General features: G+C 41.4%; 1 protein-coding gene across 1 annotated transcript in view; it reads left to right on the forward strand.

Annotated features, from left to right (window-relative positions):
- The window catches only part of LOC120102838 (uncharacterized), a 108,802-nt gene extending 102,868 nt beyond the window's left edge, over positions 1-5,934 (forward strand). The window contains exon 6 of the transcript XR_015620159.1: positions 3,508-5,934. The gene's annotated coding sequence lies outside the window, so the exon portion shown is untranslated. The remainder of the gene's footprint in view (positions 1-3,507) is intronic.
- Positions 5,935-27,634: the final 21,700 nt, after the last annotated feature.

A 27,634-nucleotide genomic window follows, 5' to 3' on the forward strand; every position in this document is an offset into this window, starting at 1 on the left:
GTGATTATATCTCCAAGCCCTATCATTCTATGAATTTATCTCAAAAATTATTGTTGACACTTAGGGCTATAAACTTCCTTCTTGGAACTGCCTTTAAATGTGTTACAGAGGTTGAGTTGAGTTGGATTTTTATTTTCATTTAGTTCTACAATGTTGTGGTTTGCCCTGAAGTTACCTGTATTTTGATGCTAATTCCACTGCCCCAAGGACTGCTGCCTAGTCAGTACTCAGGAATCAGGTGACTTCACCAGAACCTTCTCCCCATTGAATCTGTAAAGTACAGGTGAGGGGCAGGTACAGGATAGAAGAAGGCCTGTCATTGGAGGAGAAGGAAGGATGGGCGGGAGAGAAGTTTGAAGGAAGAGGAGGAGATGAGAGGAAAGAAAGACAGGTCGGAGAGAGGGTGAGAAGCCATGGCAGGTGATGTTAAGATTCTGCTCTGTGTATTTACAGGTTATTAATGTTCTCAAGGGATGGATGGTACCGGGCTTTGTATGTTTAAGTGGGCAATTATATCTTATCAGTTGGGTCAAAGATTGTTGTGTTGTGTGTTCTTTTATGTGAGGGTTTGAGTGTAGGAAAGTGTGTGGCTTGGATTGGGGCACTGCGGTGCTGTACCTAGCAGGGAAAAAGTCAACCAATAGTTATATAATTATTATATTTTTACAACAACACTAGAATATTTGCATTTCTTTTTAAATTTCGTCTTTGATAAAGTCATCATCCAACAAGGGTGACAGTAGTGAAGACTCCTAGCAATGGGTGACATGCAGCCTGAACCGACCATCCTCTGTAACTAGGTAAGGCCTCAGGCAGAGGGATTGGAATACCAACCCAGCCATAAAACCGCTGATCTACAGTTTGTCATGCCTGCATGGTGTGCTAGGACTGGAGCCTAGCATAATCATTGCAAAGATACTAAGAGACTGCATCCAGCAACTCCCGGGAGCACATGCTGAGTCCTACAGACAAACATTAGGCAGAACTTGCTGAGTCTGTGGAGGAGGAGAGGAAGGATTGGAGGAGCCAGAGGGATCAAGGATCCCACGAGAACATGGTCCACAGAATCAAATGATTGGGACTCAAACAGGCTCAGAGATAAGGCAGCATATATTCTTCAGGGTCCTCTGCATATGTGTTATGTTGTGTGGGATTCCTAACAGTGGAAGGATGGGGCATCTCTGGTTCTTTTTCTTGCCTTTGGTACCCTATGATTCCTACAGGGTTGCCCTTTCCAGCCTCGATGTGAGAGTATACGCCTGTTCTTAATGTAGCCTTTCATCCCATAGTTGGTTGATGACCCTCGAAGGTCTGTTCTTTTCTGAGGGGGAGGTGAATGTGGGTGTATGGATCTAGAAGAAAGAGGAGTTAGGAGAAAGATATTGGGGAGAAGAGAAGGAGAGAAAACTGCAGTTGGGGTATAATATATGTGAGAAGAATAAATAAAAAGAAAAAAGTATTAAAAAGAAAAAACAGTAAAGAGAAAAAAAATAAGATTTTCATTGGATCCTAGCATGTGTGGTTTGTGTGAGAGATGATTTCATGTGCTGCTGAGTAGTAAGGATGGCATTTGGGTAGGATATTATGGAAATTTCTGTTAGGGCTATGCTGTTAGATACCATATCATTCTGATCTCCCCCACCCTCTCTCTTTCTCTCTCAGTCCAGATAGTCTATCTACTGGTGAAAGTTGGGTATTAAAATCACCTACTTCTGGAATGACTGTTATTTGAATGTATGCTGGAGAGCTGGGAAAGACAAGAGTACATGGTGGAGAGATGGAAGAGAAAGTGAGAACCTGAGGCCATGGGGACATTTGGGCCCAGACTACTGCAATGCACCGTGTCCTTGGCCTTATGGCAGTTGATGTCTGTGTTGATGTCCCAGTCCCATGTTATGACCAAAGGCCACACAGAGGTTCCTAGTCTTCTCTGAAGCCGGAGGCACTGTGCTGAGCTGGGGTCCCAAGTGTATGATTTGGGGGGACCTGGCCCTGGCTCTGCCACTTCTCTGTCACAGAACATTGGCTGAGCTAGCCAAGGCAGTCCCTTCTAGGGTACCAAAGAGCTGATGGCCTGACTAACTCAACTATGCCCAGATCTAGGGCGTTGAGTTCGCCTACCCTAACATCTAGCCTCTATGAACTGTTGGGGCATGTGAAAGGCCTGGTTATGCAGATCTAAAGCATCATGATGTCCACAACACAGGGCAACAGCAGAATATCCAAGAGGCGTTCCAGAGAGGATCTAATATAGATAATGCAGAGGGAGCCAGAGACCTTGAAACAGACTAATGTCTTATTGCAATGAACATTTCCAAATAAAATGTGTAGACAAAAGGGGGTACCATGTGACACACTACAGCTTCCACAGCAAGATTAAAAACATTCTACCTCATTTTCTTTTCTTTTGGGGGTGGGAGAGGGCAGAGAACAGATAGGAAGGGATGGGGAGATGAGTAACATTGGGGCACATAATGTGAGACTCACAAAAATATCAATGAAAAGTTAAAATAAACCCACCACAGTTACTTGGTTTGTTTTGATCCATTGCATCTATTCCAATATAATGTGTTCCAGAGTTTGTTGCATATGTTTAATATTGTAAATCAGTATTTTCCTAATCAATTGATCTCTCGATGAGAAGGGAGTACCCTTCTTTGTTTCTTCTGATTAGTTTTTGTTTGAAGTCTACTTTTGCCAGATATTAGCCAGAAAGGCCTGCCTGACACTTGATTACATTTGCTTGGAATATGTTTTATTTTAACTTTAAGGTAATACCAAGGGTAAATGACAAAGTGAGTTTCTTATAAACAACAGACAAATTAACTTGGTTTTCATATGACTACTCAGCCCGTCTGTGTCTTTTGATTGGAGACTTGAGGACGTTAATTTTTAGAGTTACTATTGAAAGGTATGTGTAGATTGCAGGGGTGAACATATGGCTAGTAAAACCCTGGTGATTCTGGCTCATGGTAGAAGAATACTACTGGATATTTATCTGTCTGTGTTTATGACTGCACTACTGGGCATTGGTTGAATAGCTGTTTTTATTACTGGTAGATGGTTAATCATGGCTAATTTTCATTATTACAAATGAAAATTACAGTGAGCATGCATTTTCAATGTAGTATCAATAAAATTTCAATTCGTTCTAAAATATTCTTATGTGAACAAATATATGTTTATATTTTTTAACCGACACTAAAAATTGGATAGAGTAATTGTTTAATGTTCAGTTTGGCATAAATTCATACATGAGTATCAAAGTACAGTTTTGAGTCATGTGATAAATATACTAGGTGACATTTTGAAATTTAATTACCTGAAAGATACAAATCAATGACTGTCATTAATATCCTGTTTAACATCTTTGGGGACTCTTGACACAGTTGAGCCATGAGAAGACTTTACTTAAAACTGGACGTGAAGAGAAAGGAAACTTTTATGGAAATGCTTCATTATAATTCCAGATTGGATTCAATGAGATTTCTTTGTTTTAAATGATAGTGTACAAAGTTTGGAAGCACCATTATCACCACCACCACCACCACCACCACCACCACCACCACCACCACCACCACCACCACGACCACCACCATCATCATTATCAGCAGCAGCAGCAGCAGCAGCAGCAGCAGCAGCAGCAGCAGCAGCAGCAGCAGCAGGAGTTAAGTCATCTAGTTGGACAGTGTTTATGGGTTTTGTGAATGCATAACATTTTCCTCCATTTAAAAAATTTTCCTTTCTGCTTTAATCTAAAAGGTTGATTTTTTCATTAGCAGGCAAAATAGTAGGATTTTCTTGCTTTGTGCTTATCAGAAAGGAAATTTCATGTTCTTCGTCTGTAACCACAAGACCTCATTCATGGGGTTGTTAGCAGAACTAAGCTTTGCTTATGCAGTGCTGCTCAGAGGCTCTCAGTTTCTTGACAGCTATCAAATGGAGGCTGCTACAAGCTCCTTGCTACAAGGCTATTTCCATAGGAACTCATCATATGACAAGTTGCTTGTCTGCTGGACAGGGTTGCCTTGCTAGACAGATATTACCATATGTAATATAATCATCTGCACTGCACCACCCTTTTCAACCTTGTTGGCCAGAAGGTCACAGGTTCTGTCACATTTATAAGGACCATGTTACACACAGTATGAATACTGGGTATCATGAGGCCACCTTATGATCTATCATAAATCTGCTTTATTTATCTGCCTTTGTAATTTTTATTTCACTAATATAGAATGACACTAGTCAGTCTATTACCAGTAAGCTGATAATAATAGCATTAAGAATCTATGGGCTATTTGATTGAAAGTATCTAACGTCTAACGTCAATCACAATACTACCAAATTCTTACAAAAATGAAATATTGTACGGGGGTTGTCCCTAAGTCTGCCGCTTGCCTATGGATTATGTTCTCCTAACTGGGCTGTTTTGTCTGGCTTTAGTGGGAGAATACTACAGTGACTTTATGTGCCAGGGTGGTTTGGTACCCGGGGGAGGGGGGGTCTCTCCCTTCTCAGAGGAGAAGGGGAGGGGAATGGGAAGAGGGACTGTGTGAGGAGGAACTTGGAGGAGGGGGCCTGCAATTGGGATTATAAGATGAATAAATAAATTAATGAATGGAAAAGTGAAATATTGCTATTAGTTAAGTCGATACTTTTAAATGAAAATTCTATCCTGAAATATACATACAAAAATATGTGACTTTATCCCCAGCTTAATAATAAACACAGCACTATCATCCACATGTGCATTGCCAAACTAAGGAATATTGGTTTGAAGACCTCTCTCTGATAATTTTCCATCCCCCTTTTCTCTTAATTCCATTAGAGTTTTCTGCTAACCGTGCCTTTGTGTTTATTCACCATTCCATCAGGGGAAACGTCCCGTCCTTAAACCAAAAGCCATTTATTTTAGTTCTTTTAGAAATGTGTGCACAGTGAGAGCTTCTTCTTTCACTCAGCATTTTGTGTTAGTATTCTGTGCACTCACGTGTGATTGGTATGTAGTTATGTTCTTTGTATGCAGTCACCGTACTCCTGAATATGCTGAGGTTTGCTTCAGGTTTTAGCATTCCCTCCTTGCTGTGAGAATGGTGCCCTGAGTCCCAGTGTTTCTAGGATCTATGATCAGGAGCTTCTCCTTTGATCTTTGGAGAGGAAAGCCTGGATCAGAGGCGACGTTCCTGTTCACTTTTCTCTAGCAATGCAAAACCGTTTATGCAGACAGCTTTACCAGTTTACTCACACCTGCAGTGGAAAAGGACATTTGTTTTATAAAGTGAAGTTTCCCAAGAGTAAGCTTTAAAAAAAATCTCATCAGAGGGATGATGACTCGAATCTATCAGTTCTAAATTAAATTCTTGAGAGTAAGAAACTGACATCTTGAGTAAATCGTGTTGGCAAGTGGTTACATTTAAAATGAATTTTAAGATTTTAAACCTTGAGAGAGTTTAATTAAAGTGTTGAAGAGATTACAGCATAGTTTAAGAACTAAAAATTTCCTTTCATGTTCAATACCAATTAATTCTTCTCATCTTCCATTTCTAATTTATCGGCCTCCTTCTGCCGCTTTGATAGAGCTGCTACAATTTTTCTGCTTGGTGGTTATTTTAAACCTAAGCAGATACATTTGCCACACAGTAAACTCGTGAAAGGAAAGCCCAGTTCACTCTTGGACTTAATCAATGGAATTTCCTGTGATGAATTAGGACATGAAAGTAAAATCTCTTAAAAGGTAATTATTGTGCAGCTAAGAAAATGCATAGGTCATTTATCAAGGTCACACTATTTATCTTTATTTTCTTTACTATGATATATTGTAGGTCAACATTAATATGTAAATTTATGATAGATATCATGTGTGGCTAGAAGAATTGGGAAAGTTTTCTCAATATTGTATCTTCTATATTTTTGAAACTAATATACATATTTAAAATCATCTGGAATGTGTTTATTTATTTATTAGTTTTAGGGACTAAACTGGTTTGAAGGGGGGACTATTCTCCTGTGTTGTATCATTAGCTCTAATAATACTGATTTTTATGACTGACCTTCCCTGTACTGATTTTGTAATGCTGAAGACGAGCCAAGGATCTTGTTCACGTTAGGTATTCAGTCTACCATGGAGTCCCTTCTCCAGCTCCTTTAAAAGTACTCAGAATTTAAATTCCTTATTAGCTATCTGTGAAAATGTGTTGATTGCATTTTATTATCTATTGAGGCCAATTATAATAATTAACAATTATTGGATAGATAGAAAATTTTTCTCTTCTCACTTTTTATTTGGTTGAACTTTTCTCAAGTTCATAGGAGAGGACTAGAGGACAGAAATCAAAGGGAGGAGAGAAACCCAAAGGACAGGAAGCAGGTCGGGCAGGGGCAGAATGAGTTATGACACTTCCAAATTGCTCTATCTACCAGAGAAGATTTTAAACCTAAGGGAATGCATTTGATGTCCTCTTGTGTCTGGTTTACAGGTATGCAAACCTGGACACACTTGTATGTATACCATACAAATATGCAAAATTCCCCCTCCTCACACAAACACTTGGGCACACACTGAGAGGGCTTGACTATAAAAATATAACCCAGTGCCTAGAGAGACGAGTCAGTGCTTAAGGGCACTTGCTGCTCTTATCCAGGGCTAGAGTTTTGTTCCTAGCACCCATGTTTTGTAGCTCCCTATCACATGTAACTCCAGTTTGAGGGAATCTGACCCCTCCTTCTGGCCTCTGAGGGCATATGCACATGTGTGAGCATAGCCTCCATGACTAAACAAGTATAAAACAACAAAGCAGAAGGCACCATGGCTGAAAGTGTCAGTGTATCTCAGAGGCTTTGCAGGATCCAGTTTAGTAGGGTGAGGTTCTGGGTGCTGTTTTTTGCTGCTGGTGAGGTATGAAGTCTTGCAGGAACATTCAAAGTTCTTTATGGAATGACTATACCAGGCACCTAGCAGGATCTATGAGACTATGATCAATCGGGAGAGAACTCCGTGTAGGCTTCTAACCTTTAGTTGAACACTAGGCTATGCCAACAGGGAACTAAAAGAATGAGGGTTCTCATGAACTGAAGCACAATATAAGGGAACACTGAAGGGAAGAGAAGGGGCAAACTTCTCTTAGGGTGTCATAGACACTTGGAATCACTGGGATGTATTTAGAAAATAACATTTTCTTTCTGTTTTAAATTTTATTTTTCTCTCATACAATACATGTTGACCACAGCTTCCCTTCCCTGCACTCCTCTCACTCACTCCCATTTCCCCAACATCCACTGCTCCTCCATTTCCCTTCAGAAAAGAGCAGGCCTCCCAGGGATATCAGCTGAACACAGCATAACAAGATGTGATAAGACTAGGCATAGACCTGCATATCAAGTCTGGACAAGGCAACCCATTAGAAAGAAAAGGGTCCCAAAAGTTGGCAAAAAACAAAATCAGAGATACCCTAAACTCCCACTGTTAGGAATTTTACAACAATCTCAAGCTAAACCAGCATAACTCACATGCGAAAGACCTCGTACAGACCATGGAGGCTATGTGATTGCCGTTCCAGTTTCTATAAGTCCTTATGAGGTCTGCTTTGTTGATTCTGTGAGCTGTGTTCTGGTGACCTTAACGCCTCTGACTCCTATGATTCTTCCTCCTTCTCCTCGTCAGTGGGATTCCCTCATTCTCTGCCTAATGCTGAAGGCCTTTACATCCGCTACCATCAAGTGCTGTGGGAAGCCTCTCTGATTATGTCTGGGCTGGGCACCAATTAAAATAGCATTTTCGAACAAAACGATATCATTCAAAGCAGGAGGGAAGTGATTAACAGCATGCATGTATGATATCTATTTGCTTCCACCTTTATAATTTCAAATTTGGTATTCAATGGTACCATTTGTTTGGAGGAAGGTAAGTCTCTGAAAAAGAAAAGAAAAAATGTGGAATTAATGTTTGGAGTCTGCTATTGAGATCTGTTTTTTTTTTAAGTATTCATATTGCCCCTTTCACTTTTGATAACAATATTAAAAGATTATTTTATTATATACTTTGAACATTTGATATGAATAGCTTTACCCTACCCAGCTATTTTCATGTTGCTTTTAATGATTGTTTTCAAAGGATAGAAGGTTGCTTGTATGTAGACCCCGTGGAAACAGACACCAAATACCTAATAAAAATCTCTTTTAACCATTACAGAGCACCTATTTACAAAAGGCTTTTGTTCGTAGTTTAAATGTATTAATGTTAGTCAAGACATTAAACATGTCTCCTTGTAAATCACTTTGTTCCTCTTGCTGTCTTTAAGAACTAACTTTTCTCTAAGTCGTCATGGAAATCCACTACTGAAAGGTTGGCTAGAACACACGCAGGAGAATGAGCTCACACGTGGACTCGGTTCCTCTGCCTTCCCCTTTGCGTGTGTTCTGTTTCCATTCTGGCAGAACCCGCTGCATCTCAGGGGTGTGCTTCTCACCTCCTACAGCCACAGGCCTTCTTCTGACAGCTGCTCTGCTCTGCTCCACTGCCTTCGTCTTCCCTCCATCCCCCTTTGTCTTAGACAGACAGCCACAGGCAGAGCAGCTTAGAAACCAACAGAGTGGCAAAACACAGCAGCTGTCAGGAGAACAGAACGTGGCGCTGAGGAGGTGAAAGGCTAAGACTCAAACCAACCAGACAAGGGACTTCTGCAGGTTGGAATATTCAATCCAGAACTGGCTAGGTGTGCAGGAAATTCTTGAGATTGACAATTATATTTGGCTCCATGAAATAGACCCATTTCTAATGTTCTTTCTTTCATTTAAGTACTTGTGCATTAGTGAAGAAAAAGAGCCCAGGCCCAGTACATGGATACAGACACACACACACACACACACACACACACACACACACACACACACACACACACGTGGGCATGGGCCCATTTATGCAAGTATATATTTATGTATTTTTGTGTATATGTCTATGTATACACATAAGGTATTTTAGGCAAATATGGAGATGATTTTGATCTAAATATTTTATATTTATTCATTAAACCAATGAGAAAGGGATAGAGGATGATTATTAGTGGCTCCTTTGAAACCCCTCTCTCTAAGTGCCTTCATCTTTTTGAAAAACCTCTTATTCTACTGCCTGCTATGTGAGGTTTATAATACATTATCCAAAGAAATACACATTTATTAATCACTTCCACTAATAAAACAAGCCTTTTAAATGCTTTGTCTGCTGTGTCATTCAATGGAGCCTCAAAAGAGTTACATTTGTGGTGTGTGTGTGTGTGTGTGTGTGTGTGTGTGTGTGTGTGTGTGTGACACTGTAAAGCTTTGGGCCTCTCATTGTATTGTATTTTCTCCTGTGCATACTTGGAACAGTCATATTCTTTAGCCAGAATCCCTTAGCATTGTTCGGATTTCCTACTCTTCAGTCATCTTGCCTCTGTGTCAAAGGTATCCCTGGGTAAGTTTCTCCCAGCTATTAATTCTTGTATTTATTTTTATGTATTGGTATTATTTCTGTCAATTCTAGGCAATATGGTAGTGTTATTTGGGATCATATTGGAAAGAGCCAGGGCCCATTCTGCTCAGTTTGAAGATGATACACATAAGAATTAGGGAATGTAACATTTTTAATTCTTCTACCTGCTTGGCCAGGGCTGTGAAGGAAGGCAAACATATATTTCATTGTATGGTCTAGTTTCCTGTCTGTTAGTTGTGATAAACGCAATGACCAAAGTCACCTTAGGGGAGGAAAGAAGGTATTTCATCATACACTTCTGAGTCACCCTCAGAAGTCATGGCAGGCACTCAATGCAGAAACCTGAATGAAGGAATGCTTGCTATTGAAGGCAGTATTATCTTTGTCAGGAACTACCTTATAGATAAAGGAGTACAGGAGAAAACATGGAGAAAAGGTACTTGCTGGCTTGTTTGCAGGCTCATGCTTAGCTAGATACCTTTTTTTTCTTTTTTTTTTCAGAGCTGGGGACCGAAACCAGGGCCTTGCGCTTGCTAGGCAAGCGCTCTACCACTGAGCTAAATCCCCAACCCCAGCTAGATACCTTATATAACCCATGCCCAAGTGCCTGAAGTTGGTGCTGTACACAGTGGGGTGAATTCTTTTGTCTGAATTAGCAGTCAAGAGGATCTTTCAAGATGTGTCCCCAGGCCAGTCTGATCTAGGAAATTCCTCACGCAAATCTTTCTTCTCAGACGTTTCTGCTCTCTGTCAAGTTGACAGAATGAAACTGGACACTGTTCAGTTGGTCCTTATCATCCTGAAAGACATGGTTTTCATTTTCAGTTTATTGCCTTATATTGCATAATGGAGAGAAATGCACCACTATTATTATAGTAGGAAAAAACACTCCCAGATAGCACAGAATAAGTTTTAAAAAATCCAGATATGCCATGATGCCATGAGCTGATGGAAATTATGAAGTAAAGAACTACCATATGATCCAGCTATACTGCTCCGAGGCACACACCTAATGGGTTTTGAGCACAAGACAGAGATAATTCCCATATATTTATGGCTATCTACTACACATTAGTCAAGATATGGAACATAGATGTCCTTAAACAAAAAAGTGGAGTAGGAAAGTAATGATACATGCACAAAACTGGGTTGTGTTCAGCTGTGAAGAGTGAAATCAAGACATTTGAAGGAAAATGAATGCAATCAGAGACTATTATGTTACAGAAGTGTGTTAGACTTAGACAAATGTCCCATTTCCTTTCAGGTATGGAACCTAGATTTAAGTGTGTGTGTGTGTGTGTGTGTGTGTGTGTGTATGAGTGCATATTTGTGTATGTATGTATGAGTGCATGTGTGTGTATATGTGTATGATTGCATGTGTGTGTGTGTGTATGAGTGCATATTTGTGTATGTATGTATGAGTGCATGTGTGTGTATATGTGTATGATTGCATGTGTGTGTGTGTGTGTGTGTGTGTGTGTGTGTGTGTGTGTGTGTGTCTGTGATGAAACTAGATAAGGGACTGTGCAGCGTGGGGAAAAGGAGTCTGAAGAGAGGGAGGAATAATAGAGGGTAATGGAATATGTGTGTCATGAAAGTAGAGAGGTGAACCTTTTTGAGTTATGGAAGGTGATGGACATAGGAAAGGGGATGATGGGAAAAGGGATGATGGGAAAAGGGGATAGAAGAGGTTGATAAGTATAATGATAAGTTTGAAAATGTCATCTTGAAACCCAACTCTTTGTATGCTAACCACACATTTAAAAAGAAGAATCAGGGGACATAGCATTTACTCTTTCTGCTTTTTTGTATCTAAGTTTGGAATAAGAAAGATGGAACAAACACCTTGGTTTCTTGCTTCTTTCCCTCAGTTTTTCATCATCACTTCCATATTTTAACTTATAATGAAGTATTCGCCATCCTGTACATACACAAGGAAAATCAAGTCTCTTCTAGAAAAATTTACTGTCTAATCAGTTATGACAGACATACACATATTCAAAATTACAGTCTAGTGCAGCATGCTGAATTCTGTACCAGAAACAGGGCAGAATCCTCTGAAAACATGAAGTAAGAAAGAGAGCACGCTAAGAAAGCTTCAGAAGAGATGACATTGAAATTGTGTCTGAAGACTGTGCAGACCAGATGGTGAAGGGGCATAGGAATAAGAACGGCTCTTAGGCAGGGGAAATTCATCCGTGAAGGCATCATTTCTGAGAAAGAGTAAAATGCCTGCATGTAAGAGTAGAGGAGTGTGAACAGAAGACGCGAAGGATAAATGAGCAAACATGAAGTAGAAAGGACCATGAAGAGGGAGAAAGTGAGAAATGGAGAGACAGGGCCAGAGGGCAGACTGCTGTTCTATCACTGACGTGGCTGCATATCAGTCCAAAGGCTTAGTGATTAACTGTAGCTATACACAAGAAGTACTGTCTAATTTACTACCACAACCCAGTACCAGGATGACACTTAAGCAGGGATGTACTACTGTGATAAAAACAGTCTTATGGGGCTGATTTATTAGAGTGAAGGAAAATAATCTAAGAAGTTTTCAGATTACCCTATGTGATCAAGGTGCTGGCCGATTTTGACTCTGATAACAGACCATACATATACAGCCACCCAATTAGACAAGATGGATGAAGCAAAGAAGTGCAGACCGACAGGAGCCGGATGTAGATCTCTCCTGAGAGACACAGCCAGAATACAGCAAATACAGAGGCGAATGCCAGCAGCAAACCACTGAACTGAGAATAGGACCCCCGTTGAAGGAATCAGAGAAAGAACTGGAAGAGATTGAAGGGGCTCGAGACCCCATATGTACAACAATGCCAAGCAACCAGAGCTTCCAGGGACTAAGCCACTACCTAAAGACTATGCATGGACTGACCCTGGACTCTGACCTCATAGGTAGCAATGAATATCCTAGTAAGAGCACCAGTGGAAGGGGAAGCCCTGGGTCCTGCTAAGACTGAACCCCCAGTGAACTAGACTGTTGGGGGAGGGCGGCAATGGGGGGAGGGTTGGGAGGGGAACACCCATAAGGAAGGGTAAGGGGGGAGGGGAATGTTTGCCCGGAAACCAAAGAATTATTATTAAGTATTAAATAAATTAAAAAACAAAACAAAAAAGACTGTTCCTCATAGGTGGCAGCTTCCAGATGTATACTCACATGGTAGAAAGGGCCAATAGTAGTCTCTCTTAAGCCTCTTGTACGACAGCATTGATTTTAGTTATAAGGATTTTGCCCTCATTCATTTTCTCTGAAAAGACCATAGCATCCATGAGGGCCCAGGCCTGGCTAAGGAATTATTGGCAGTTACTGATGGCGGGGGATGGGGACTTCCTTTTCTTCATTGTGGTTGCTACTCATAAGTTGCTCATTCTTCAGCAATTCACATCTACAATCCTATCAACAACTCATTAAAAGGACATGGGAGTTGAGGACTTAGCTCAGTGGTAGAGTGCTTGCCTAACAAGTACAAGGCCGTGTGATCCATCTTCAGCACTTGGGGTAAAAAACAAGACTCACAAAGACCAGCAAAAACATTAGGAATCAACACATAGTCTCAGGTAGGCAAGACGACTCAGTAGGGAAGAACATCACCACCAAGCTTAATGACCTGAGTTTTATTTATAGCGTAACATGGTGTGAGAACTGACACACACTGTTCTGCCATCTCCTTAGTTCTCCATGGTTTTTATGTTCCTCATCAATAAGTAAATCAATGCAAAAAAACCATAGTAGGGGGGTTGGGGATTTAGCTCAGTGGTAGAGCGCTTACCTAGGAAGCGCAAGGCCCTGGGTTCGGTCCCCAGCTCCGAAAAAAAGAACCAAAAAAAAAAAAAAAACATAGTAGGAGAGGAATTTGTGAAGAGGAAGGGGTTCAATGATAGTGGGATGTCATGGGAAAATGTGATGCCAGTGAACAACATCAGAATGTATTACAGACATTATGAATTTATCAAGGAATAACAATATATCTATAAAAAGACTGTTTCCTAAAGTCAGTACTTAGGGATTAGGATTTTAACAGTTCAGTTTTGGGGATACAAATAGAAATTGCAGTTGAGATAAAGGAAATTAGGGAACTCAAAAGTGTTGAGTAGACAGGGTTGGACGTTGGATTGAGCTGAATAGAGCAGTACCAGGGCGGAGTCTTAGATCTCTCAGGATAAGCACAAGCCAATGGCTATGATGTTACATAGAAGGTAGGTAGAAGTCCTTATACAGTAGAAGGACTAGAGGGAGAGGTACTGTGGCAGCAGAAGAATCTCAAGAACAATGTTCTGAAATAGTGGACAGTGTTCAGAGGGAGGATCAGGAGACAGATATGAACATCAGTCACAGCTGGAGTCATAAATGTGATTGTTGGAGCTGTGAGTGTGAAGGACCAGGCTCCTTTCATTAGAGACCTGGGATGAAGTTGCTTGGGTCACTACAATACTTACGTAGCTTTCAGAATGAAAATGTGTGATAAGCCACACTTATCAATTAAATATTTAGAGACTGTCTAAATTCCAGACACTATTATATATCAGATATACAAAGACTTACAAAGATGACAACAAGATATGGCTTCTTTTTTTGAACAGATTGCCATCTAGGAGAGATGGGTAGGTGAGAGAAATGGACAAACTTTATTGTGGTAGATGTTGCTGAGGGTTTTCACAGAGGTGAACCAGGGGAGAAGTAGAAAGGACATGCAGCATAGCTTTGGGAAGGGTTTAATTAAGGATAGATGGTTCTCAGAGAGAAAGAGTGATGAGAGTTGAGATGAGTTCTGAAGGATAACTAAGGTTATTTGCAGAATAAAACTGTGTGTGTATGTGTGTGTGTGTGTGTGTGTGTGTGTGTGTGTGTGTGTGTATGGTGTTTGTATCTCTCTCTATCTCTATCTGTGTGTGTGTGTGTGTGTGTGTGTGTGTGTGTGGTGTGTGTGTGTGTCTGTGTCTATGGTGTTTATGTCTCTCTCTCTCTCTGTGTCCATGGTGTTTGTGTTTGTGTGTGTGTGTGTGTGTGTAGTGTGTTGTGTGTGTGTGTGTGTGTGTATGTGTTGTGTGAAACTCTTCTGAGTCAGGTATGTTGGGGCTTGGGGCTTGTACCTAGAATCCCAGCACTTGGGAGCTGGAGTCAGGAGGAATCTTTCAAGTTTCAGGCCAGTCTGGAGTAAGAGAGTGACAGTGTATCAAAACAAACAAACAAAACAAAAAAGTACAACAGCAATGGGCTAATTTTTTTTAAAGTAGCTTATGCAATAACAGGTTCTTGCTGGAGATTTTCAGACATATTTTCCTTCCCTCTTCCTCTCATCTCCCTTCTCTTCCTTTCCCTTCTCTCCCCTCCCTCTCCTTCTCCTTCCCCTTTCTTTCCCCTCCCCACTTTACCCTTTGTTGTCCCCTTTCACTCTGCTCCATCTCTACCCACCCCACTCCTGTTTCCAGCCACAGGGGCATTTTCTGGTTTCCTAGCCTTTGCCTCTATTTTCTCCTGCCTGGATACACATATTTAATAGAGACTAATGAGGATCTGCCTATGAAGGAAAACATATGATATTTGTCTTTCTGAGTCTGGGTTACCTCATTTAAAATACTATTTTCAAGTTATAGCCATTTTCCTATCGACTTCATTTTCTTCATAAATGAATGAAATTTCATTGCATATATGTATCACATTCTCACTATCCAACAGGCTAATCCGTCTTGATAAAGACAATGTCTTCTTCTTAATTTTAAGCTTGAAATTTGGTTCTTCTTTGCTTGGTTGTCTGGAGTGAATCTTTATTTCCCTGGCTACTCCCAATGGTCATGGCAGGCATCTGACTTCAGATTCTCTTCTGGGGGTACATGGTTTAAACTTTTGAAGCGTTCCACTGGATCACATCACCGTACTGAGCTCATTTTGCAGTCTCCTTGTGGACATACCACTGAGGGAACAGTGTAAAGCAAGAGATTGATCTGGAGACATGAACTGTGCACGGCAGTTAAAATTCTTCTTTATGGGTGATATTTCACGACTTGTAACACAAAACTGTGAATTCTGTTCCACAATGCAAAATATCTGGTATGACTCATAGGTTAAACCTACTATTCATAAAATCTGTTGAAAAGGTGGACATGTTTTCAGTTGCTTGAAAGTACAAAAGTCTTTCAATTATCCATAGACCATAAAATATGGCATCAGCATGCAAATAAAAACAGTCTGTAGAAATATTGAAAATGATAAACATGGAATTATATGATAGTAGAGTTTTTCCTTCTCTTCATGCTTACATTAACAATCTGCCTTATAAGGAGCTGCATAGATAATGTTTGTAGTTGAAATGTATTTTCATAAAAATATGCTCAATCAAAGCCCACAGATTAAACCTTGCAAACTCATATTTTAGTAAGATATATGATCAGAAGACATAAACATTATGTTGAAGAACTGATGCCTCTCATTTGGTTAGCTGGAAACTGTAAGCTCCAGCTTGTTACTGAGAAGCCGTGTAAACTGCTATGCTTCCAGAGGACTGACTCTTGAAGGTTAGTCTTTTTCCATTTTAAAAGAAAGTGTGTGTGTGTGTGTGTGTGTGTGTGTGTGTGTGTGTGTGTGTGTCTGTGTGTGTGTGTCTGTGTGTCTGTGTGTCTGTGTGTCTGTGTGTCTGTGTGTGTTCTTGTGTGTGACTGTAGGACAGGCATCCCTGTGTGTTCATGTGTAGGTAAGGACAGCTTTTGGGAATGGGTCCATATCATGTTTGAGGCCTGGTCTCTTTGTCTGCTTTTGCTTTAATTTTGAGATTATAATATAGTTACAACATTTCCCTGCCCTTTCTTCCATCTAAGCTCTTCCACGTAGGACTCCTTATTGTCTTTCATATTGATGCACTTTTTTCTTAATTGTTGCATGAACATACACATATATCTCTATATAAAGATATATATTCCTAAGCATAACCCACTCAGTTTGTGCAATGTTACTTGTTCAAAGGTGACCATTTGCTATCAGATAACCAATTAGTATGTCCCTCCTTGGGAAAGACTATGTCCCTAGCATTCCTTAGTTGCCTGTAGTTTTTTTTAGCATATGGGTATGGTCTTGAAAATTTTCCCATATTAACCTTGGCACACAATTGATGTTGTTTACCTCATGATGGGGAAGTCATGTTGGTGAAACTTATATTTGTATGTTCTGACATTACTAGGAGATCAATATAACAGCAAACTCCCCAAAACTCTGGGTCTTACAATCTTTCCACCACCCCTTCCACAATGAGCCTGAGGTGCCGGAGTTGTATATACATTTAAGGGGTATCCATTCGGACTGAGCTCCACAGCTCTGTATTTCACTTGGTTGCTGTTTTCTATCTCTATCTGTTGCAGAGATGTTTCTTTGATGAGAGGTGAGAACTATACTTACCTGTGGGTATAAGGACAGCTATTTAGACTGTAGTTAAGGGTTATGCTAGTTTAATGAAACAGTGGTTGTTTCTCCTTCATGATCTATGACTTCACTAGTCCTAGGTCAGCATTCTATACTAGGCCTGGTTTTCTTCTTGTTGAGCAGGCCTCAAGTCCAATTTAAGAGATGTTGGTATATCACCAAGGTATGTATGTCCCTACTGTGTCCTTAGTGATATTGTGTCATGCTGGTCATTGTTGTGGTTCATAGGCATCAGAGCTTGGTAGGATTATGGGTTGTTCCTTTTCTTTAGAATCTTATAGTGCCATCTGGTATTATGAAAACTAGTCCTCAGAGATGAGGACTTCAGATCCATTCTGGTTCGGGGACATTTGGACTCTGGATATAACTTTTCTTTGCTTCTGCTTAAGACAGGCTAGTTGACCCAAGTTGTTTCCTCCATTCTCAGGTCTTCACCTCCCATTTCCTTGTTGAGGTCATTATTGCTACTTAAGTTACTTTATGCAGATTTGGAACTTTGAACTTTAACAGCAGATAATACACCATCAACCAATGCTTTTCACCCCAAATACATACATACATACATACATACATACATACATACATACATAAATACATACACACTCTCTCTCTATATATATATGTGTGTGTGTGTGTGTGTGTGTGTGTGTGTGTGTGTGTGTGTGTGATTCTAAAACTCTTTGGGAATGAGTATAGACCTGTTAAAATCAGTTGAAAGTTCATTCTATCCTTGAACATAAACAAGAAGGGAGAAAGATTTTTTAAATGGGTAAAATATATCAATATTTGCTCAACCCAGTCAGTTCTCAGCAAAGTTCAAGCAGAATGAATTCATTTTCTGGTAAGATTTTGTTCCTCCTTTAAAGTTTAGTTTTGAAATAGAGTATGGAACTCTCCATCTAATTAAATGCCTGGCAAGTTGATGCGGGTGGAGAAATCTGTAATCTTTGACACTTTGGAGTGAAACTATAGTTCTAGGCAGAAGTCCAATTTCATTTTGTTCTGTGTAGGTACTGGAGAGATAGAACACATGCAAAGTCAGTCCCCATGCAGCCAATTGTGGAGAGGGAGGCAAGACAAGCCATTTTTCCTTATTGCTCTCAGCTTGATCTGCAGGAAATTTCATTTTCATTGCCAAACTGCTCCCCCCAAACCTGGTCTCCAGCCACGGTGCTGCCACTTGGACATGTGTTTCACCTTGGGCAAGAACTTGATTCCTCCAAACAACAGTTTTCTTATATAAAAATACAGGGACTATAACACCAACCATATAATAATGTTAAAAGCTTTATGAGACAATGTACAACACACACACACACACACACACACACACACACACACACACACACACACAAAGAGCATTCAATAGCCTTTTATCATTCCACAATATGAAAGTCCTAAAAGAGGGTCTTCTAAATGAATGAAAATTATAGTTCATTGAGCCATATATGCAGGAGCTATGACGTTGATATATTATTGGGGCTGGCTCTCCATACTCTGTTGATCTCTGCACTGTGTCCAGTTATACTTTTCTGTGACAGCCTCCATTTGCTGTCAGAGAGGCTTCTTTGATGAGGGATGGCAGCTTCTATGTGGATATAAGGATACGATTTAGAACATAGTATAGAATTATGCTGTTCTAGCAAAGTGGTGGTAATAGACTCTTTTCTAAGATCTGTGACCTCATTAGCCCTGGCAAACTAGCTAGGTTTTTACTACCATACACAATTCACACCCTGTTAAATGGTCTTTAGTTCAACATGACAGCTGTTTGTTGCCACCAGCAGGTGAGTGCCACTTGTCCCTTTATATATATCTTGCTATGCTGTACTTGTTTGGTTCTTAGGTGTTATCATTGAGGAGCACTGTTTAATTGTTTTCTTTCCTGGCAGCTTGCATAGTGTTTTCTGGAACCACAGTAGCTCAACCACAGGAAAAGAGGCTTTCAGGTCAGATTCAATGTGAATCATCAGAGTTGTGTGACTTAAGTGTACACTGTCTTCAGCTCCTGAGGCACAGCTAAGACCTTCATCTATAACTGCATTGTCTTTGCAGTCAGAGGGGAAGAAAGACTGCAAGAGGCAGGACATTGGGAAGCCTGCTGTGAAGCAGTCTCTCCTACAAATGGCTACACAAACAAGAGTGGAAAGTGGCATTATCAATAGGCTTGCTAATGTGGAAGGGGCAATTGTCACAGGCATCCACAGCTAGATACAGAGCTATAGGCAACTAATGATTTCCAGGAGCAAGAGAATTAGCCTCTCCCAAGTATAAGCCCCTTGTTGGTTTTCCAGTGCAGAATGGTCAGCCCTGAACTCACATACATATAACAAAATGGACACATAGTTGTATTTGTATATCATACATACAAACATAAAAATAATAATCAAAGGAAAAGAAAGTTTTAACTAATATTAACTCGAGAGTGGAGAGGACATGGAAGAGGTTCAAAAGAGGGTACTGGGGAGTGTCTGGAGGGAGGAAAGGAAGGGGAGGGAAGTGATATAATTCTTTTTTAAATTTTCTGAGGCACAGCTAAGACCTTCAAACAGCAACAACAACAAGAACAACAACACATCTCACCTTGGAAGCTACAGTGTGTTGTGGTGTGTTTACACAGTGTATACCCTTTTGTCTAAACAGCCTCATTTGCAAATATTCATTGCAGTAAGTCATTTGTCTGGTTCAAGGCTTCTGACTTCTGCTACACTATGGACACTGTTTCTTCACAGTGACTCATCTTGGATATCCATTGTTCCCTGTGTCAGCAAGATCTTGCAGCTTTAGTTCTACAGGACTGACTCCATCAAGTACTCCAGGAGTTCATAGATGGAGTAGATGCTGGGTGGGCCAACACAAAGCTTTAGATTTGGCCTCAGTGATAGCTGAATTAGTTTGCCAGCCAGCTTCCCCTAACTTCCCTGCCAAGGTGTGCGGCTACCGAGTGCCTCTACTTAGGAAGGAGTGGCTCACTCTCCCAAGTGCTGCATGAATCTTCTGCTTTCAGGCCCTCAGGACCAACTCTCCCATGCTACCCAGGTGAGGGATGGAGTTAGCTTTTAAGCCTGTAAGTGACTAGGGTCTGTGTGGATGGTATCTTTCCTGTGCCCAGGCTACTGCCCAGCTGGTGAGGGCCTGTCTCTCCTGTACTCATGCCCTTGTGCCAGCTCACCTGCACCCCATCCACTATGGCCAGCTCTACTGTGCTGCTTAAGCAAGGTGCCGGGCCAGCTCTCCTCAGCCATTGGATACCTACACGGTCCCAGGCAGCAGCCAAGACCAGGAATGTCTGCAAGGCAGTTGGTAACATGGGCCATGCATATTGATACAGACTCCTGCTGCTGCAGGGCTGTAGACACAGACATAGCCCTTGGCTGCAGCAGAGGCAGGAACTTCTACCTGGCCTCAGGTAGCAGCATGGGCTATTCACATAAAGCTGTTCCTCCCGACTCTCACATCTCCAGTTCTGCCTCTCTTTTCTAGGGCATAAATTGGGCTGCTTCTCTTCCTCTCCCTTCTGTCGATCACATACCTGCTCATTGTAATGGTGTGGACCTGTCCCAGTTTAGCAATGACCTCTTTTGAAATGTAGGATGGTTTAAATGTTTGTCTAACCCAAAGATTCCAAAGGAAACAAATTCCTGGCCAAAGTTAAACGCACAGAGAAACTAATTCAACATAGAGTTGTCCAGTCTTATGGTTGAACCCCACCACAGTCAACTAGAGACATTAGCAAATGGGCCAATGATGAGAAGTAAACAGAGTAGAACATGTCAGGCAGTTGTGGTCTCCACTCTGCAGGTCCTGATCTTCTTCCTGAGCTAGGCTGCAGCTCTGGGAGTCACAGCAACTTACACAAAGGCCAACTCTCTCAAAGGAAGAAGCCACAGGCCTGCTGCGCCTGCTATTGGTTCCACTGATGGACAGTTTAATTTACCATCTGTCTTAGTTAGGGTTTTACTCCTGTGAACAGACACCATGACCAATGCGAGTCTTATAAAGGACAATATTTAATTGGGGCTGGCTTACAGGTTCAGAGGTTCAGTCCATTATCATCAAGGCAGGAGCATGGCAGCACCCAGGCAGGCATGGTGCAGCAGGAGCTGAGAGTTCTACATCTTCACCCAAAGGAGGCCAGAAACAGCCTGAGCATCCTCAGGCAGCTAGGAGGGGGGGGGGTCTCCAAGCCTACTACTCCCACAGTGACACACTTCCTCCAAAAAGGCCACACCTTCTAATAGTGCCAATCCCTGGGCCAAGCATATGCAAACCATCACACCATCTACCAAGGAGAAAGAACAGAAACTGCCTTCACATCTCTAGTTCCACCTCTCCTAGTGCACAAAGCACTCAGCTTCTCTTCCTCTCCCATCAGTCCACCACCTATTTGCTCACTTCCTTCTGCATGCCTAACCCTAACCCTAACCCTGACCCTGACCCTGACCCTGACCCTGACCCTGACCCTGACCCTGACCCTGACCCTGACCCTAACCCTAACCCTAACCCTAACCCTAACCCTAACCCTAACCCTGACCCTAACCCTAACGCAACCTCATGGTATTGTCTCTGCTTCCTGACATGCCCAGGCAGATTTGATGTAATTCTATTTCAATTCAAAAATTAAAAATTGTACAGTTCAATAGTTGGTACAGTTCCTTTCAATAGAATTATCCCCTTAGACATAAAACTTTGTTATTTTTGTATATTGCTTCACAGATAAAACCAACTTGATACCCCATATTAATTTCTTATTGCTCGTGTTACCACAGACAGTGACTCTAGAGCAGAGTTTTTTAAATGTTGTTCTTGGCATCTTAAGCCTGACCTCACTTTCAGTGGAGTAAAGTCAAGTGTCAGGAGTCAGGTGATTCTTTCTGGTGGCACTTTCTCACCAGAAGCTTGTGGAGGGAGAATCTCTTCCTTAGCTTTCTTCACAGTGTAGTGGCTACCTGAGATCTTTGGCTTGTGACTCCCTTCCTACAGCTTCAAAGTGCATCACTTCAGTTTCTGCTTATAAAAGTTCATTGTCCCCTGACTCTATAGCTTCCTATGAGGAATCGGTGATGGCATTGAGTTCACCTGAACAGTCCAGTGTAACTTTTGCATATGTCATGTGTTGGTCACATCTGCAATATTTTTTCTCATATAAGATGAAATTCAGGGATGAGAGAACTCAGAACTCAGAGGAACAGATCATTACAGTGCACATACATTATTTTATTTTATCTTTGTGCTAGAATGAGGGAGGCTGTTCCTTTTTTTGTCTGTTCAGCTACGGACTGAAGGGTCTCTGTGGCTCCCCTGCAGTGTTACTAGACTGTTCACTGGTCCTAGCGTACAGCCAGTCATATTTCACTTATGTTTTGTTATTTATTCGCTCATGTAACATTTGACTCTTTAGTATTAACATTACTGTGTGTAATACTTTATAGCTTACAAAATGCCTGATACTAAACTATCCCATTTAATTCTTAGGAGTTGGGTTTCATTCAAAGTTTTAAATCATTTTAAATGTTTTTTATTGAGTGCTTATAATCTAGCAGATGCTGTGCTAGGTGATAGACACACACACACACACACACACACACATACACACACAGTAGATTGTTACAGTCATGATCCTTTCTGCTGTGCCACATATATTCCATTTTACGGAATAACAGAACATATTACATTAAATAATTTCAAACTATGATGAAATGTTGCAAGGTAAACAGATGGGAGTAGTGAATGCAAGCTCCTTCCCTTTATTAAAACCTGTTTCCATGTCTTGTCCTTTTTCTATAGGTTAACTTTAGGAGGTATAGTTTCATGGTCTATACTTCCCCTATGTATTTTATGTATACATATATACACATATACAATAAACACAGAGGGGGGAGGGAAAGAAGGACGGGAGGGAGAAGGAGGCAGGGAGGGAGGGAGAGAGAGAAGACAGAGAGAGAGAGAGAGAGAGAGAGAGAGAGAGAGAGAGAGAGAGAGAGAGAGAGAGAGAGATTAAAATCTTAGATCCACATACAGGAAAGGAAAGGTCTTTCCAAGCCTGAGTTACGTTACTTTATATAACAGTTTCCAAATCCATCTGTTTGCCTGAAAATTTCATTTCCTTTAGGGCTGAATAAACTTCTGTTGTGGAAACATGTCCCATTTTCATCATCTCCTCATCAGCTCATGGATGTCTAGGTTGATTCTCTTTTCTTGCTGGAATAATGGATGGGAAATTACCTCCATGATAGTATGGAGAGCACTTTGGGTATTTTCCCAGAATTGGTGGAGTAAGTCTTTTTGCAGCTCTGGACGGTAAAATCATGGCAGGAAGCCTGGTAAGGTAGACCGGGTTTGAGACTTGGAGATTTTGTGGTCACATACCTGAGACTTAGGCGACTCCCCGCTCCCTGTCAGATTCCTGGCCTGGAACAGGAGCCACACTTTCCACATAAAAAAACATGACCTGTGGTCACGTAGCCCAGGACAGAGTTCTCCATGCTAAGAAGGTTCCAAAAGACCCTGAAGGCTTGGACAATAAGCGCCCCCTCCCAGACATTCCTCCCTTGTTACAAAAGGTACTTAAACTCAGGTCCACCCTGAGAAGTTAGTTATGCATCCATTTTCTGCCATGAGCAATCCATAAACACTCTAGAACCATGGACTGTCTCTTCATCTACCACCTCCATGGGGGAAACATGCAGACACCCACACAGCTCCTCCCCACCACACTGAGGCTGCCCCAGCCCTCGGGCCCCCAACTCCATTCTCTAATTGGCACCAGGATATCCAAGAGTCAGACATCTCCCTTGGCACCGGCCTTATCTCAGGTCCAGGGATCCAACTACCCCTGGATTTCCCACATCTAAGTCTGTGCTTTTTCACCCGTGGAAGCCCAGGACCCACCCCGCGGTGCAGGATAAATGCAGTCAAACTCCCTGCATTTTGCCTCAGAGCAGCCTGCCCTAAAGCAGGCAGAATGTGGACCCACAATAAGCCTCCACACTGAGTGTGTTCCGTAGTGGCCATAGTTTCAGTTGTAGTTTTCTTGACAATTATCTGCCAATTCTCAGGCCTCTTTCTTGTGCTGCTGGAATGCTAGTTCAGATAATTATTGCCTAAGTCTGTATCTTGAACTGTTTCCTAACTTTTGCTCTAATAAATTCGGTTTTGACATTAAAGTCACTTACCATTCTCAACTTAAAAACAAAAAAACAAAACAATCAAAACCAGGGTAAGAGCTATGGATCTAGTTTGCTTCTTTACTTTTCCCCCATTAATTAATTCACTTTATATCTGGATAGCAGACCCCCTTCTCCTCCCAGTCACGATTCATACAGCCTCTCTCCCCAAACCCCCTTCTCTTTCATCTCTGAGAAAGGCAAGTCCCTTCCAACCCCCACCTCATACCAACCCACTCTGGCATATCAAGTCACTGAAGATCAAGGCAAATCCTCTCTCACTGAGACCAAACAAGACAGGATCCACAGCCAGGCAACAGAGTCAGGGTAAACCCCAGCTCCAGTGTTGGGGGACCTTCATGAATACCAAGCTGCACATCTGCCACATACATATGTGTGTGTGTGTGTGTGTGTGTGTGTGTGTGTGTGTGTGTGAGGGGAGTGTTTGTCCATATATTATCACTCTTAGTTTGGTTATTGGTTGAGTTTCTGTAAGCCCCCAAGGTCTATTTTTTACTCAAGTAGATGTTCAGTTTTGACAGGAGTATTTGTTGAATAAGTTGTCTTTTTATTTAAAGTATGGTTTTAATGCCTATGTAGACTACTAGGTGTATAAGGGATGCACATTTCCTTCTGGATTCTCTATTCTTTCCCATTGGTGTGCATGTTTGTTTTTGTCTCAGGGTCACTCTGTCCTGGTTGTATTGACTACAGAATAAGTTAAAGTGAGGATGCTGGCTGTTCATAGGATTGTTCTGACTACTCATAGTATTTTGTGTTTTAATGCATTTTGGGCATTTTTTCTAGTTTTTGAAGTGAGCTGTTAGAATATTTATGTGGGATTGCATTAAGTCTATAAATTACTTTTGAGTATATCCATTTTCACAATACTAATTCTTCCAACTATGAAAGTTCTTTCCATAATCTAGTGTGTTCTTCAATTTTTCCAGTGTCTTTTTTCCTTTTTTTTAAATTTTTTATTAACTTGAGTATTTCTTATTTACATTTAGAGTGTTATTCCCCCTAACCCCTTCCCCTCCCCTTCTTTATGGGTGTTCCCCTCCCCATCCTCCCCCGATTGCCGCCCTCCCCCCAACAATCATGTTCACTGGTTTTCCAGTGTCTTAAAGTTTTATTTTTATACTGTTTTTAAAATTTAAATTTATTATTTTATTTATTCACTTAACATCCTGCTCACTGTCCCCATCCTGGTTACCCCCTACCACAATCCTTCCCCATAGCACCTTCCCTTTTCCTCTGAGCAGGTGGGAGTCCCCTGGATATCCCCTGACCTTGGCACTTCAAGTCTCTTCGAGACTAGGGGCTTCCTCTCCCACTAATGCCAGACCAGGCAACCCTGGGCTTATAGCTGGGCTTGTATCTCACATACAAGCAACAGATTTTGGAATAGCCTCTGCTCTAGTTGTTTGAGACCAACATGAAGACCAAGCTGCACATCTGCTACATGTGTGTGGGGAGGCCTAGATCCAGCCAGGGTATGTTCTTTGGGTGGTGGTTCAGACTCTGAGATCCCCAAGGATCCAGGTTAGTTGACTCTGCTGATCTTCCTGTGGAGTTCCTATGCCCTTTGGGACACAAAATTCCTCCTCCTGTCTTTCCTTAAAAATCTCCAAGTTCCACCTACTGTTTGGCTGTAGGTGTCTGTAACTGTCTGAGCCAGCTGCTGGGTGGAGTCTCTCAGAGGACAACATGGTCCTGTCCATAAGCACAGCAAAGCATCATTAATAGCGTCAGGGGCTGGTGCTTGCCCATGGGATGGGTCTCAAGTTGGGCCATTTATTGGTCGACCAGTCCCTCGTCTCTGCTCCTGCCCCCATGCCTGCGTTTCTGTAGACAGGATAGATTTTGGGTGGAAAGTTATGTGGATAGGTTGGTATCTCTATCTCTCCAGTGGGGTTCCTGTCTGGCTCAGGAGGTTAGCCATTTTATGTTTTGAAGTTACCATTATTTTTCCTAATTTCTTTTTTCCTTCCTTCCTCCCTCCCTTCCTTCCTTCCTTCCTCCTTCCTTTTTATTTTTTCTTTTCTTTTTTTTGTATCTTGAGTTTTATATCCTGCAACTTTATTGGAATTTACTCAGATCTAAAAGTTTTCTGGTAGAGTCTGTAGGTTCCTTTAAGTTAGACTCATTAGTTGCCTATAGAGATAATTTTACTTTGTCCTTTCCTATTGTATCTCACTTATTTCCTTCTCTTGCCTTATTAATCTAAGTAAGATTGTGTGCCTTATATCGAGTAATAGTGGAGAGAGCTGGAATCTTTGTCTTCTTCCAGATTTCAGAGTAAATATTTTCAGTTTCCTCCCATTTAGTATGTTAGCTATAGGTTTATGCTATACTAGGCTTTATAGCTTTAGGCTATATAGGCTTTGCTTCTTTGAGCTATATTCCATTTTCTCCAGGGTTTTTAATCAGAAAGGCATACCGAACTTTGTGAAATGCCTTTTATGTATATATTGAGAAAATCATGTATGATTTCTGTCCTTGTGTTTACTTGTATCGTTTGTAATTACACTTATTGATCTGTTTGTTTTGAGTTAGCTTTGTACCCCTTAGATAAAGCCCCCTTGGTTGTATAATTTTCTTAACATAGGATTGAATTTGGTTTGTAAGTATTTTTTCTGAAAATTTTGCATATATGTTAATAAAGAAATTTGGTCTGTGGTTTTCATTTATTATTTCTTTGTGTTGCAATAATTTCCAACTCTAAGCCTGTATTAAAACACACAATCCAGTTATTTTAATTATAAGCTATGTGCCTAGATTGGGCCGATCTTGCATTCTACTTATTCCCCAGATATGAGCCCCTTTGCTACTGGCAATTTCTCCTGGGCACAGGCTTCTCTTCATCTTTGCCCCCTCCTCTTCATCTGTCCTCTCCTCTTCCTTTTCTTCCTCCTCCTACCCGCCCCCACTCTCAAGACCTCCCATCCCACCTTTTCCTTCCACTGCCCAGTCACTGGCTCTAGGCTTTATTTGACCAGTTAAAATGGGGAAGGTTCACCAGAGACTATCTGAGTGATGGTGATCAACTGCTCCTCAGGGAACAGCCTCTCCTGAGGAAGCAAAATTAACATCAGAAGAGAAAGGACTGAAGGAGCTAAATGGGTTTGCAACCCCATAGGAAGAACAGTATCAACCAAAGAAACCCAGAGTGTTCCCAGTGACTAAACCACTAACCAAAGAGTACACATGGAGGGACCCATGGCTCCAGCTGCCTATGTAGCAGAGGATGGCCCTGTTGAACATCAATGGGAGGAGAGGCCCTTGGTCCTGTGAAGGCTGAATGCCCCAGTGTAGGGGAGTGCCAGGGCAGGGAGGCTGGGGGTGGTGGTTTGAGGAGCACCCTCATGGAAGTAGGGGAGGAAGATGGGATAGTGGGTATGCAAAGGGGAAACCGGGAAAGGGGGTAACATTTGAAATATAAATAAAGAAAATAGCAAAGAATTAACATCAGAATGCAAACAGCATCAGGGAAACCCACAACATCCTTGAATGGTTGATACTAAGATAATGCTGGCTTTATATAATGAATTGCACAATGTTGATTCTCTT

Source organism: Rattus norvegicus, chromosome 5 (assembly GCF_021556685.1).
Source record: "Rattus norvegicus strain SHRSP/BbbUtx chromosome 5, alternate assembly SHRSP_T2T, whole genome shotgun sequence".
Lineage (NCBI taxonomy): Eukaryota > Metazoa > Chordata > Mammalia > Rodentia > Muridae > Rattus > Rattus norvegicus.